This window comes from Metopolophium dirhodum, chromosome 1 (genome assembly GCF_019925205.1).
Source record: "Metopolophium dirhodum isolate CAU chromosome 1, ASM1992520v1, whole genome shotgun sequence".
In the NCBI taxonomy this organism is placed as follows: Eukaryota; Metazoa; Arthropoda; class Insecta; order Hemiptera; family Aphididae; genus Metopolophium; species Metopolophium dirhodum.
The window spans coordinates 68,202,347-68,220,030 of record NC_083560.1 but is presented as its reverse complement, the minus strand read 5'-3'; positions in this window follow the sequence as shown (position 1 = coordinate 68,220,030).

Below are 17,684 nucleotides of genomic sequence, written 5' to 3'. Positions count from 1 at the left end.
GTAAAAATCATGTAATTTAATTTCATATTTACATATCTGGCATATTCACAGCAATATTATCCAATTGTCATCCCGGGTTAAAAATGTTTATGCTTTTACGACCGCAGATATTCCTTTTCGCCGTTGATTATAACATTTCGCATAATGATTTTTTTTTTCTAATAATAATGTCGTTTTGTTGTTCGCGTTATTGTCATAACCGTACCGGTACAATGTACCTACACCTACGTATATATACGCAACGAACGACGTGCATTATAATATATTATAATAATAATAATTCCGGGCTATAGCGGTAGCGGTGTACTAATACCATTTACGTCGTCGTTTTTACCCGCGTACATATATTGTAATACCAGCCACACGCGTTCCATTGCCGCCACAGCCACCACCATTTCACCACCGTACATTATTACATGACTTCTTCCCGTAATATTTGCTCAGAAAACTTTTAATATAATTATTTTAATAATTCCGAACACCTGATGCTACGCCACGTCGCTGACTTGTTGTATGTGCGTTCTGTAGTGTTTAGTGAATAGACGTGTATCCACGCCTTTGCAAACGATGGCGACGAATGACGATCGAGCAGGTACCCAATCCTCTGGTTATTTTTCGTCTGCATTAGAGATATTCCATAAAAATGGTCCGTCCAATGCAACATTATTATTTTTTTTTTGTCGACGATTTTTGTACTCTTGTTTCTGGATTGAAAATCGACATTCGACGTAGTTATTTTATAGCTCGTAATGGGATGCAAATGTGCGATAAGACGTGTGTCACACCACTCAGTTGTGTCACATAAATCTTTATTCATTATGGTCATAATAAAAATAACATTGTGTCGAATAATGACGACGTATTTTTTTCGCCGTCAAGTGATTTTACTCTTGCAGTCTTGCTTTTAACCTTATTTTATATTTGTTAGGTTTCATTAATATTTAATTCATTAGATTTTAGTGTCTTACCCAAAACAGTTATATATTTTTATAAGCCGGATAACGGAGTGCTTATCACCGTATCCACGGTTAAGTAATTACAATCTAAAATTTAAGAGAGTCAAAGATAAATAAAATGTTTTTGTTTATATTTTTTGGATTATAATGACGAATTGATATCTAACTGAAGTTCTAAAAAAACTAAAAGTAAAACATTAATTGTTTGACATTTTGACTGACGGAAACGTAAATGAAAAAATATTAACTGTAACGACCGAAGTAAGGTAAGTGATTATTAAATTTACCTACTAAAAAAAAATAGATTATAATAAGTAATAGGTACCAATCATAAATATCGAGTTTGTGGGTCTCGATCGTACCTATAGGTATATGAAATACAGACAACGGTAAAGCTAATAAAACAGGTAAGAAAAAAAGCATATAACATATATATATTGTGCGATGAAGCGACGCTATGTATAGGTAGTCCATAAATTTGTTACCGTATACTTTCAAATTTCAATCGTTTGTTGAGTCAAAGGATATTTGTTCGACATAAACCGTTTACGAAAAAATAAAATTCCACACGACTATAATGTAATGCAATATTTATCGAATGCGATAAAACTTTAAAATACACAAGGACTCTGCGCCACCCCTCATCCATAGCAGCAGCCCTTTCGTGGCCCGTCCGCCCCATAATTTATCCATATACACGACGCGCACCCACACACTCGTTTAAAAGAACCTCTCTCCCGTTGGCGGCCACCTCTAGGCTCTAATAAAACCCTAATAATATAATAATAACTTGTATAAGGACATAGCCGCCACTCACATAAGGTACCTTATAGGTAGGTACAAGTGCCTATACCTTGTATAAGGTATACCTATCTCACCTGCACTTTTATACGTTTGCATACATACATTTTACATTACAAAATCACCTACATACCTAGTATGTGCAATATATACATAGGTGTTATTATTTTTGAGGTGTTCAACAAAACTCTCTCATATTATCGTCTAAACCGCCGTCGCCGCGCCGCTGGTACATATCGTTATTTTTCACGAATAAGTTTGTTTATTATTAAAAGGGACGGCGACGTGGGAAAGCGTTAATAAAACGTCAACAAAACTACTAAACTACCGTCACGGCGACGGCATTTACCGCGGCGAGTTTATTATTATTGTTATTATTATTACAATTTTACAACGTCGTCTTTCGTCGGGGGTGGTATGTGTCGACGCGCGCTGCAAATATTATCATTACGACGACGACGTATTGTTATTGTTATTCGCAAACCACCTCCGCCGCGCAGGGCAGAAAATTGTATTATTATTATCGTAAAAACCAACTGTTGTTTGGCGGCGGAGGTGGGCTAGAGGTGTCGAGAGAAAGCAGAGGAGAAAAAAGTATGGCACACCGAGACCGAGCGACGCGTGTATTATAAAAAGATTATTAGGTACAATGTTGTTTACTGTCGTCGTTTCCTCTCTACATCTATATGTATACCGAGTACCAAACTACCTACCTACTTATACCTGCCCGTCATAAGCTGTAGAATTTCCTCACCCCATCGAGACAGTATATAATATTATCGTCATTATTATTATCATAACCACGCGATGATTATTATCATTTGTATTTTCGTTTTATTAACTTAATTTTTTTATTCACTATATACAGCGCTGCAGAGTCGTTTATAATTATATTCTATTTATCTTGTGATCACGTCTGTGCTGATGAATTCCACAAACTATTTATATATTATTATTATTATTATTATTTTTTTTTTTTATTAATTAACCCGCGGCAACTTAGGCCATTGCGTGGTTTTTAACTGTGGGGGAGGTTATTACTGTAGGTAATAGACACGTGTGTTTGTTAGTTTGGCAGATTTTTTAGTGGGCACCCGTAGGTATATGCCATGCCCAGGTAGAGGATGGCGGCACTTCTCTCCGGACACCGTGACTTGCCCGAAGAAAAATGCTGCCCGCGGCCGAGGTTTTGAACCGGCATCGGTGCGCGTCGAAACCGACGTCTTAGTCCGCTCGGCCACTCCGTCCCCCTTATATATTATTATTATTATTATTATTTAATTATCATATAGATCGCTGATTAGACTCCGTTAGCGGCGATTGTCAATATGCGGCGTAGAGGTGCCAACTTCTTATTTCGGCAGCCGGAATAGATTAAGATATTGTCTGCGTTAAATTTAGTCTGTGGCCGGCGGTGCAGAAGGGGAAAACGGAGTCCTAATCGTGTACGATACCGGAGTTGTAAAATAATTTCGCATTTTTATGATTTCTATTATAAAAAAGCTTTCGGGGAAGCTATTGAGTCTTTGACCGACAGTGAAAATTAAAAGATAAGTGCAGTTTTTAATAATAAACGTAATCACATAGTTTTTTAATTAATTTTCACACAAGTGGTTTCATAGAAAATGATATTTTATTATGTTTATATTCACTTGGAATTTAAATTATTAAATATATTATATAGGTACTATAGTGGCGTCATTTCAGTACACCTTTATGCAAGTCTTAAATTAAGGAAATGATATTCTATTTTTCGACCGATTTGTAAGGTCTCCGGGGGATGTTATTTAGCGTACCTACACTTAAGTGTTGGTAATCATAAGTAAAATAAAATATTCGTCAAAGTTAAAAATGCCATACCAGCGTTTGATATCTTGCTCTCTCATCAGTCATCACGTTCCCAGACAGCATTTTGTAATGATAATATTATAATAGTATTATAATAACGTTATACTAATATTATTCGTTATTACAATGTTATAATAATAATATTATAAAACAAAAAATTGCTGTCTGGGTTGTATATAATCTTAAACAAAAATTTGTCATTCAAATGCTTTCCATGTCATCTTGTATTCTTATTTCTTGTCATTCAATAACGTACCTTGGTAGCTATATCATACAAATATAATAAAGATAGCAATATTTTAATAAAGAGCATTTCGTAATCTTTTATATCATAATTATTAATTTATAATATTAAGGTATAAGGTACGCACGATCATTGAATCATCGACTCCAATTTCTGGTTCAGCCTGAGATAACAAATGCCCTAATACTTGGATAGTGCCCTTACACTTGTTAAATAAACTAATACAAAATCTACTTGTACATTTAAAACTGTTTAGTTTAAAAAATAAATTATGTTGTTGTGGTAAGAAAACCCCTATTTTATTTTGTATATAATAGAAATTTAAAAATCACACACTAAAATTTAAAAAACTTGTTTAATAACTAACAAATGAAACAATATTTAAATCTAAATAGATATAGCAAGTACTTGTATTTATAAATGAAGTACAAATATAAAGTCATATTGATAAAGAAGTTTGCCTATTTTCCTTTGCTTTAAATTCATCAAGTAGGTACCATAATATTAATGTCTACCACCGTAATTTGGTTTTGTGTAATTATTTTTGTGAAGATGGGCAGTGGATTTCTAAAATGGTATATCACTACAATGGAAAATTAACAATTGAGTAGTAAGTACCTAACCTACCACATGCCTACTGGTATTATGCGATATACTATATATGTACAATGTACATAAGTTATGTACATAACAAATGTATATATACGTATTTGCAATAATGCACCCCCCCAAAAATGGCAGTTCTTTTTTTTGCGCGAAGATAAACATTAGTGGATTACATAAATAATGTTTTTTATTTTTGGAAGAAAATATTTTAACGAATTAAACAATAAATTTTATATTTTAGTACAATATAAAATATGCTAATTAATAAGATCATTTACGATTATATTAAAACATTTCAGTGATAATATTTAACAATTAATCATTCCTGAAAATGTGGAATAATAAGGTCTTGCGCATTTATCTACTCAAAATAAACCATGTATTTTCATATTCTTATATTATAATATATGAATAAATTAACGCTGTTCTTACAATCTAGAATTTAAAATGTGTTATATGTTAAGTTTTTTTTTTCATCTAATTCAATTTAATTAAATATTCATCTTTCGAATTCATCATCTGAGTAATTAAAAATATTACGAGTAGAATAATAGGTAGGTATATCATTTAAGGAAAATATTTTCTTGTTACAACTAAAGAATTGAAACAAATTGTTGATATAAATTTATTCATGGGTCTTTAAAATTTAAGCGACCACTATACGTATAATACTGCTGCCGCATCACATTTGAAGCAGACAATTTAAGCAAATTTTCAACTTTGTGATTTCTGGTAAAAAACTTATTCTTATTATTTTTTGAAGGGGTTTTGTGTGATTTTGAGGGAGCTAAGCCCCCCACTTATTTGCGCAACTGCTTTTCTTAATAATTGTAAAAACTAATAAAAAATGCGGGAAAACGAGTTAATTTACGTAACTCCAGTTTTTTACTAAATCGATTTGGTTTTTTGTCGTTCAATACAGAAATAGGAATAGTTACAGAGACTTGTAAACCTCACCAATACGTACCTATATTATATTTTTCTATACAAAGTAAAATAAAACAAAAATATTTAGACTAATTTTAACCTATTTACTGCGAACCTTACTGTTGGTACCTTACTACGTGGTATTGACTAACATGACGTTGTAACTTATATTGCAACTTCTCTAGCCAATAAATAATAGTTCAATCTATCGAATTAATAAAATACTAATCATGATATAAATATAATATAAGATAAACTATCTTTAGCAATAATATATACTGATCCACCCGGCTTATTCGTTATTCGTTCAGAATGTTTTTTTCCTTTACAATCACTTATCATTAAACTCAGATGACCGTGGCTTCTTGTGTCAAGCTCTTCAATGTATATAAAATAGCTCATACCGTACATACTGCAGGTGCAGATCGTCTGTTGTGTATTAAAAAAAATATTTAAAAAAAAAATCTAATTTAGCATATTAGGTATATTTATATAATAATAAATTATAGTTACTTATTGAATAGGTACCTCGAAACCTTTCATATATATCTGGAGCAAGTTCTTTGGTTTTTTTCAAAAATATTAACAACAGACAAGAAACCGAACAAAGTTAAAAAAAAGTTTTGTGGTATACTAATGTTGATATGGATATTGGATAATTTTTGTTTAGTGTTCAAAATATGCGAACATTCTGTATAAAATAACATTAGAATAAATGCTCCTAAAGGTGTTTAAAATACTAAGCTACTAGGAATTATTTGTGGACACTACTGTAACGTGTAAATCATTTAAATTTTAAAAATGTTAGTTTAAATTGAAACTGGTGATATATTATTATATATTGATAAAATATAATAATATATTACTGGTAAATAATTTTTTTGTTACCTCTATTTTATTTTTATTCATTTGTTTACAAGTTAAAATACAGATACAAATGTTATGACTAAAGTTCATAGTACATTTCATCGGTCATTTACTTTATTAACAAATAAATCAATTGCCTTCCACAATATCCATAGAAAATAGGGGGATTTCTATATATCATAGAATAGAGAATCATATAGTATAGGTAATAGTATCTACCCATAGCTAACGGAAATTAAAATGTAATATAAATGTCTTACCTTTTAATTATAATGTGTCTGTAAGTTGCGACTACTTCATAATATTCTTATACCGAAAATGAAAAAAAAATATATAAAAAATTAATTTCCACTATAGAATATTGCGACGTATGGAGTAGGACACTGGGCTCCGTATATGTTCTATCTGTATGTAACACTATCCAGTTTTCAGTAGTATCTATGGAGTATGGACTCACTTTTAATGTTATATATTATTATGCGCTATTTGCTTAGGTGGTCGATTCCATAGTGAAATATATTATAATATTATATAGGTTGTTTATTGCTTATTTTATGATTTTATTAGTTCCGTTACGGCGTTATTTATCAGAAAAATGCAAATATAAAAAAATACATTGATTTTTGTACTTAAAATTACAAAAAGATTATATAAATTATATACATAATATTATGTCTATACTTTATATTATATTATACGACGTTATTGATCTTTTATTGTTCAATAGAAAACAGGTACCTGCTAGTCATATTTTCGTTCCTATATTTATTTCAGATTAAATTTAATTAACAATTATTGCGAAATATTTTTCAAATTGCCTTCAATATTATTACTAAGAAACCAATTTCACAAAGAACACGCAATCTAAAATGGGAAGATACATATTTTGTAAATTAGTTTAAATTATAATAAATATTAGATAATTATTATGTTATTTGTTTTATTCATTGGTGATCACTGATTAGTGATTAGTTAATGACTATAAACTAATATTAACTATTAGTTATTACTTATTAGTTACTACGTAGGTACTTAATAATTATTAAAAATAGCTAACAGCTAAGCAACAAATTAAAATTCGTAATTTTCCTTTTCCTTGTAAGATTAGTTAATAGTCACGATTTAAAACCATTTATAATATAGGTACATACGATCTACCTGCTACGATCTACCTAATTATCCAAGCTGGACACAGGGACGTGTAGGTGTATACTTTTTCAGTTATATTCAATTAAATGAAAGTGATGTAACGGTAAGTAGAGGGATTTAGTTTCAATTTCAATTTTAATCGAATCTTAGTATAAAAGCAAATGTTGTAGACAAGAAAGAACAATCAATAATCATTTAACAATCTTAAAGTTTTAGGTCTAAAAACAATTCAATAAGAAGTTCCTTATTGTTATTTATAGTTTTGTTTGGGAAATATTAAATAATAGGTTCACACAAATACACGATATATAATAAATATAAAAATTCATAAAACATATTACGTTATAATTAATATTATGTTTTAACTTAATACTTATATAAGTATTATATTATTAATTCTATTTAAGAGGATTCGGCGCACATTTTGGTTTCTCTCTATCTGGCCCATTCACAATTCACTGTGATATCATTATTCGTTTCATATTACTGTATTATATACCAAATATTTTTTTAATATTTGTTAAAAAAATATCACGTGAAAGAATTAAGTATTATTTTTTTTTTATGAAAAATTATGCGTTTATAGATTTTTTTTCTATTCGTCTAACAAAAAAATTGCACGATATCTTGTCATTCATCAATTATACGAATATTGCTAGTAGGTATTCCTACCTAGGTAGTTGCATTATATAAAAATAAGAACAATTCACATGAATTATAAGTTTGCTCTGAGTTTATTGTATAATTTTTATAGTTTGATTAGTGTATTTTATTATTAGATATTTAGGTACATAGTCTTAAAGTAGTTATCAATCGAATATACTTCAATTATAAGAAATATTTATGAGTACCTGAATAATGTGTACAGTGTACCAGTAAAAGATTAAAAAGTTCTGTTTCTGTAACTATTGTCTTTGTTGTAATTAAGCTATAATTTTGATAACAACGATCATGCATGTTATACACTTATACTGTATATATCTAAATCATAGGTACCTACTACGAAATAAATTAGGTACTTGCTCGTCTTTTTATAGACATACATAATACACGGTGCTTTAGGTGCGTCGCCACACATTCATTGATATTTTGTTAATGCTTTGGCCACCTATTTGATAAGTGCGATGACACTATTTCATAGCGAATCATAGTGATTTTTGTTAACATCAGGCATTCAGGCGCCGGGTTCACATAGCCATACGTAATCTGTCACATCGTGTTCAAAAGCTGAGCTCGGTCCACCTTTGGAAATTTCCTGGTAGATAATGGTTAATGAATGGTACGATAACAATGGTCAATCGCAGAATACGATAATAGGCACACCACACGATATATGACGTAGCTGTGAAGCACGAGACCGTGCCGTGGACTACGGAGTCATACATTATCTTCATACGACCGTGGTCCATGTTTAGAATTGTCTTGTTATTCATCAAATTTAATAATATTATTTAGGTAACGCGATTTCATCAGTCGTTAATAACCACTTTACACAAACAACGGTGGGATAGTTTCCACGGAATACGGTCATTCGGAGATAGCGTGTATATAATAGCGTCTTGAGCAGAGCTTAACATTAATGGCCCACTGAGTGGTTTACCGAAGATAGTATCCATTAATTAAGATTTTGTAAGGACGAAAATAACAATCTAGTTACTTAATTTTTTTATATGAGCCGAACCTTGATTTCCTGGTCTAGGACATTTCGCCGCGACCGTTTCGCCGCAGACCATCTCGCCGCAGATAGTTTCGCCGCCGCACCGTTTCGCCGCGGACTTTTTCGCCGCCAGACATTTCGCCGCAACCGATACGCCGCCGGACCATTCACCGCGACCGTTTCGCCGCGATGGGTTAACCTCCCCACCTCATCATTTTGAAACATAAATTTCGATATATTCCTCAATTCAAATCAGATACATTTTATCACCCCGTCTACTGAAATTCGCAGCTTTAATTTCCGTTTGTGCATAAATGTGCAGCTCATAGACATGCGCACGGGTGTGGAGCCATGCGCGTTCAGTGCTTGCACTCTGTTGGGCCAGGGGCAAATGTTTTTATTTTAGAATCCATGATAAATAAAAATATGAACAAAGTCCCACATAACAATACTTTTTAGAAAGAAAAAATAACAACATATTTTGTAGGTATACGTTCACGGCTTAATGGCACTTGACAAGAATTATGAAATTTTTATCTAGGTATATGATTTTTAATAAACATGCAAATGATAAATGTACAATTAAAACAATAACCTGACCGTTTAATGTAATTATTAGTCCGTAATATTTAGCCTAGGTATATTGCTTTGTTTGGCACTACAGATATTTGATAACCTCCTATGTAATTCCCACGGCCCACGTTCAAATCCAAAATTGAACTTAATTCATATTTCTTACATAATACATACCATGTAAGAAAAGGCACTATTAACTATTTAAATAACTAAGAATAAAAAACATTTTTGTTTCAAAATAAAAATTATACAACTATTAGAAAATAATTTTATCGTGAATTGAGCAAACCCATGCACTTAATAAAACTATATGTTACAAAATCAAATTAGAGGATTCAGCAGTATTTACTATTAACATATTAGAACAAATTAGGTCAGGATTGGTAGGTATACCTATACTCTGGAATTCTCAAAATAACATTGTTAAATCGTTGATTGTTACATAATTAATTATTAATTTAATTGATTAATAGGTATAATATATACGGAATACTCCTCGCGTAACAGTGTACCTATATAATACCTGCAACATATAACATAGGTAAGTGTACGAGTGTACCTATCTACGATTTATTTGGTGACCTATTCACCATCATTGTATCAAATATCTAATATACATTATACAACGTTCATAATATAACACTCTGTAATGATTTTTATATTTTATCTGTCTCAACAACTCAAAACATAAAAAATGTAAAAAACTGTAAAAGTTAGTGGCTAACAATAAAATAATCGTATCGAAGTATCAAACTATTATAATATAACAGAAACTAGTGTTTTTTTTCGACTTACAAAAATTTTAAGTATAATAATATATTATTATTCGTAGCATAGGTGCAAATAGCCCAATATTTTGGTGAGGGACTAAAACCCTACGATCTTCCTATAGTATTTTCTAAAAATCATATATGCTTAGTACTAAGTACGGACCTTTGAATTGGGGAATTAAGTCCCCCTCCCCTATTTGCGCCAACGATTTGTAGCTTATAAGTTATATTGGTACCAATAAATATTGTTATTAATATTTTTAGATTTATAAATCTATTACCACAATCTTTTTTACCCAACGAATAAACTTGTATTGATATTTATAGAAAAAAAAAACTAAAAAATTGGAAACTGAAAATGTCTATAAACACTAAACAGCTCAAAATAAGTCAAAATATTTTGAAAATGTTATGGACTATGGTGTATAGAAAATGCTAATATAAACATAGAGTCAACAATTGTATGTATATACGATCATTTGTTTTAGAGTTACACCAAAAGCCGAAATCGATTTTGTCAAAAACAGATTTTGCGTAAAAATTCCCGTTTTTCCTTACTTTTTATTTTGTTTTTCCTGGAACTTTTGAAAACTTACTAATTATAGAATAAACTAGGTACCAGTGTTAGGAAAAGATAACAAAAAAATCATCTAGATAAAGATAAAGATAACAACACTAAATTTTATCTAAGGTACAGATAAAAGATAAACAAATCAAATTCATCTAACAAAAAGATAAAAGATAAAAATATTTTATCTAGATAATTATCTAAATATTTAAATAATAGATCATTTTAGAAATTATAATTAGAACAACTAATTTAAAAAAATATATATACCGCCATGTAAGTACACAAAATAATACACACACAAGAAAACTCATGGCTAACGGCTGTTCTTGCCGGGCTGGTGATGGGGTCACCGGCCACTTTTCGTGTCACGTACTATTATTATTATTATTAATTAACAACATTGAAAAGATATTTACGAGTATTATGTATTTGTGTATACGAAATAATGTTTATCTATATCTATACTAATATTTTAAAGAGGAAAGATTTGATTGTATGTTGGGGATAAACTCCGAAACTACTGAACCGATTTCGAAAATTCTTTCACCAATACAAAGCCACATTCTTTGTGAGTGTCATAGGCTAATTTAAAAAGGGAAGTGATCACCCCCGGTAGGTGCTGCTCAAACAGGAATTTTGAGATTTACGATAGACATTTTTGTTTTTTAATGGTTGCTATGGGTTATATATATAGATTAAAATAATTGTATGGACGTTGTTGTTATTGTTTTTTTTTTTAAAGTATAGATATATAAATTAATGTTTTTGTGTAGATTAGACCTCTGGAAAGAAGACAGGCTAATTTAAAAATGGTTAAATTTGGTTTTCTTTTATTCATCTGATATTAGTACGGTTAGGTTAGGTTAGGATTTTATATTAATTGATTACATTAATCCACCATAGGTGGAATACGACCAACTTGTTTTGACTTTGATACTTTAGAGTTGAATCATACACTTACGTACAAACAGCACGGGGTCCACGATCTACCGCAGATAGATTGCCTACCTGATAATAACTGCTGCGAATCAGAATTTTTATTCCGGGTAACGTAGAAGTTAAGATAAATTTTGAACACCATACACCGAATATTAAATAACGAATTGAACAAAGTTTGAGTCATATAGAGCTGGTACATTTAACGGGCAACGAAGTGCATGGGATCAGCTAGTTATTATTATAAGTCATGTGCAATTAAAAATGGTTTAGAAATTGTTTATAGTCCATAGATTTATAATATAAAACATAAAACCCGAAATATATAAATAACATCTCATGAATTGCTCGTCAGACTTATCAATTGTCATTAATTTCAGACGCATTGCAAATACGGAAAGAATAGACGGCTGGTTTATCTTTATTTCTCAATGAATAATATTATATTCTATGGAATTATGTTTGGGACGGCGGTGGTTATATCTTGCCATCTGTTCTATTATTCGTATTTTAATTATAGTTTAAAAATATTTATAAAATTCTGGGAATTTGACATATTTGTTGCGACAGTAATATACTAATATAGGCTAATTACATAAATTAATTAGTATATTATATTATATATTATTAACCGAATACAAAATATTCATTACTAATAAGTAATAAGTAATAAGTACTAAATAGGAATAATTTATAGTCTTTTCAGAATAACGTCATATATTTTTAGCCCTGGATGTTATTTTACGTACAAGTTGTGCCTCAGATAATGAGAATAAAAATAAAACATTTTCGAACAGATCTAGCTAATTTTCTCCAAAAAATTTATCTTGTAAATTTATCTAGATAAGTTAAATTTTTATCTAAAATAAATGCTTAGATAACTTATATTTATTTATCTAGATAAGATAAAAGATAAAAAAATAATTATCTGGATAATTTATCTAGATAAGTCCTAACACTGCTAGGTACCAAAGTACGGGTTATAAGAAGAACTAGGGGGAAGGTGCTATTAGTCAAAATAAGTGTAAAAGATCTATAATTGTTAACTGTATAAGAACATACCTAATTATTATATTCATAAAAAAAAAGATTTTTTATCGGCCCGCCAAGGCTGCGCTGTCACCAGCTATAACGGATTACCGGCAGGGGGATTCGTGTAGCAGGTGATCTACTATCTCTTTTTAGGTGTATCAGGTGATCTATCGTATTATACTAGGTGTAGTTGGTGATCTATAAATATTATTAATATAATATGATTACATAATCGCAGACTTCAGTGCCTCAGTGGATTCATTATGTTGCGGTAACGATTAATGACATATAAATAAGTATTATTTGTTATGAAGTCTGAAAACGAGTCATTAGTAGTTTTGCCGTTCCGTTAGTTTCAAATCGTTTGTCGGTCGGAGTGTACCTATAATGCATGCGTCTGAATTTTATCAAATAATTGTTGACGAAAAATCTACTGTAAATTTGTTACAACTTCAAAATTTTCTTCCAAATGACAGTGATACGCTAAATGTGATTCCGAAACAAAAATTGTGACCAGAAAAAATCGGCTGGCTTCTGATGAACAGCGTGAGTACCAAAGATGCGTTCAAAAAGGATGCCAAACATTTCAGTCTCTGCGTCAAGACAATACATTTTTTACTTACATAGATTTGAATAATAAACGTAATTCTAAATATTTTCGCTGGGACAAATTTTAGAGTTAGCTTTTTACTGGTCAGAAGACATGAGTACTGTAAACGTTTGTGACCCGTTAACAGGCAATATAATGCATTTGGTCACATTTTAAAATGATAATACTTCAAAAAAATGGATGGCACTGCATCGGACCTTTTACATCGTTATCTGATTGAAGGATGGTGGAAGTCAGTTAATCCTCAACATATTTTTTTTTAATTGTTATTAAACATTTTTAGTGTACCTACTTGACATTTTTATTACCTATATTTGGCTATTTTAGATTCTGAGCGGAACGAGGAAGCTAGTGGCTTTACAATGGTCTTTATTTTTTTATCCTGTATACAACATTTTTACCAGAACGAGTGCTTTGATTTCAACATATAGTATCTTATCTTTTAGCGAATTAGATCATGATGGTACTTTAGAAAGGTCATTTTTCGACTTTCTTAATAGTTATTTAATGCCACTGGAAAAACCACCGACAAATTACGATTTACGAAAAACCGCTAAAAACGAGATTTTAATTTCTAACGCTCTGTATATTACCATAGATACGAATAAAAAATAATAAAATTTATTTTAATAATATTATAATATTAATTCAACTTACAGGATATAATAAAATATAATACCAATATAAAATATTCTGTATTGAGCTGACTGACAAACCGTCTCCACTTAGAATCGTTTTTTGTATACAATGATATTATATCATTGAATTCAAATTTAATACAATCCATTATACAGTGACCCACTTATAACCTACTGTACAGCAGAACGACATCCACTTACCCGCTTTTTTTTAAGTTTTTATATTTGATGAAAATTAAATATTATGTGTTTTTATACTGTTAAAATTTAAATGATATGACGTAATAAAAAATATAATGTGTTTTTATACTATTAAAAAAAAATATATTTTTAATTTGTACGTAGATCACCTGCTATAAGAATACCCCACCAGGTAGTAGTTACGGCTGTGAAGGGTAAGGTGTGTTATTTGTGTTACAAAATTGATTCACAAGAAATAATTAATAGATTAGGATCTAATGCCCGGTTGCACAAACTATTGATAAAAAGAGTTCAATAAGCTGTGATAAAGGTTCAATAAACAGTCGGATAAATATCTTTATTGGTTACCTAAAGTGTTGGACTGTTGCACATACAGTTCTTTAGCATTTTAATGGTTAGTCCTCTAACCAAAGTTTAGATACCATGATTACAATCATGGCGTAGACAGGGTGGTAGGATAAAGGGGATGGACCCCCATGACCTTTTATTTATGTCTGTTTTTTTGTTTGTTACCACCTTTTGGGCAGTAAAAATGCTTAGATTTTCTACCTCGCCATATTTTCTGGTAGGAATGTGAATCTAAATGGTATTTTGGGGAAAAGTTGACCTAAAGCGAAAAATGTTAGGAAAAAGTGAAAAATTCTCATTAGTTTTCAAGAGAATATTTTTTTATGAGCGTCTGAAATAAGACATTGGATTACTCGTAAATTAACAAATTCTCATTTGAATTTTCTTATTTTGTTGTAATTCAAAAACTGTAGGTACTTGAAATTTTCACCAAATGTTTTTATTTTCTATACATGAAAATTGAAAATATTGAAAATATTTTGACTCATTTTGATCTCATTTTACCTAATAGAAATTTAAATTTTTTAAATTTTTTTCTACCTGAAAGTCAAATTTTTATGAACGTTTGAAGTTCAAATTTTTACAACATTGGATATTCACTCGATTTCTCAAGTAGCGATTTTCTTATTTTGCCGTAATTTAAAAACGAATAATTGTAGATACTTGAAATATGTATATTTTATCAATTTCTATGTTAGGTTAGTTTAGGACACAGTTTTCAAAATATTTTGTTTCATTTTGAGCTGTTTACAGACATTTAAAGTTTTTTTAGTTATTTATTGGGTAAAAAAGAGTAAAAAATTAATACAAGGCTCCTGCGATATATTGTTACAATAGTAGTTAAAAAATATTAAAAGTACATACCTAGCCACACATTTTTTTATAATCATTTAAAGTTCAAATTTTAACAACATTTATCAAACTTATAATTTAATGATTTCTTAGTTAAACATTTATAATGATAAGGTTCTGTCACTGGACATCCTCCCTCCTCATACTAAATCATCTTGTAAATATTTTCCGTAATTAACCTATTTGCTTATTACACATAAATTAAAAGATTGTACATTTTCTATTTTTAATAAAAAAAAAACATTTATGGAATGCTTAATTTTTATAGTTAAGGATTGAAAATTTAAAACAAGGTTCAACGTAAATAGGTTATTCTATAACCAAAAAATCTCAAAAATATAAAATACAGTTTTTATAGTTATTTTATGTTTAAATTTGGACGAAATTACATATGAAATAACCAAGAATAACGATTTTATTTATTTTGTTATAATTTTATAATATTGATTCAACTTACCGGATACCGTATTAATAATATGTAATAACAATTGTTATAAACATAATATAAAATATCAACACTGATAAACCGTGTCCGCTCAGTATCGTTTTTCGTATACAATGATATTATATCATTGAATATTGAATTCAAATTTAACACAATCCATTACAGCGACCACGCTTGTAACCTACTGTAAAACAGAGTGACATTCACTTAGCCACCTTTTTTAATTTATACTACTAATACATCACCTCAACACTGAGAATTCAAACTAAAAAAAATATGCTTTTACCTTGTGACGCAGCCGAGGTGGTTTTGCATATTAACAAATCTGCCCAGTTTGTAATATAAGTAATTTTGATTAAAAAAAATATAGGTTTTTACTCTGTGTGGCTGTGTCCTATCCGTAGTAGTTAGAAAACAAATATGAAACAGGTGATAACGATTTAAAGATTTTTTTTTAACTAACTTCTTGACATATTCAAATTCCTCGAGGTTTAGAAAAGAAAATTATTAAATTTTATTAAATTATGAATATACGTTATATGGGCTGGGTACATTCTTGTAGATCATTAAAACTTGAAATGATATATGTGTATATTTTTTGTACCATTGTCTAAAAAATGTTGAAATACTTTAAGTTTTCAAAAAAAATAAAAAAAAACAATTTGAGAGGTTATAAATCTAAACTAAATTAACAAATTATGTTCCCACTTACAATTTTTCAATTTCTAAATTTGAGATCACAAGTAATAAAAATTAATTATTTATAATTGATAATAACACGTTATTATAATATGTTATTTTACCATTAATAATTTGTTACCTTACCTAACATGCAGAGCTAGACATTATTGTGACTCTGAAAAATATACTGTCTATATATTTTATGCTTTTGTTGGTGTTTCTAATAGGGAAATACTTACATGTTTTCAAAACAAAGACGTAAAATATGCACAATAGATTTTTACTTATATATTCGCTATATCCATTAGTAATTACTTTACTAACCAGGGTCCACGAGTCGTGACCTTTTATAGTTGGATTAATAATAAATTACTTGTTTGAATTAATTTAATTAATCCTGTTATTTAACACGACTACAGTTTACATATCAATAGTTAACTGCAGCGTCATATAATTTTTGAAATTTATCGCTTAGAACTAGACATCAATAAAATACAGATTAAATTATTTTAATTTTATGGGTAAAATGAATGTCATTTTAAAAATATCCTACAGTAAGTTTTCGAATTAGATGATTGATTATTAATAAATATTCCAACATTTCATTTTAGTTACTTATAGATTAATTTTGTTTTTTTACTTTTATAATAAAATGATTGAATTTGTTGAACTTGCTAAATTTCTATGAATTATCAGTGTAATAAAACTTCGTTATTTTCATCGTTACAGATTTTTATTTATGATTTAAAATGTCTTCACTTATTAAAACAAAGTAAGTGTGTATTTAGATAAAAATATATAATATAATAATGGGTATGAAACGCTTTAATGTGCAAAATAAATTAGAGTAGACTCAACAGCACTTAAGAAAATGCATCCCCGATTTTTGCTTATTAATTAAACTTGACAGAAAGTTGGTGTACTTTATTTTAGCTAATTATTTTATCTAAATAAATTAGATAACACTAT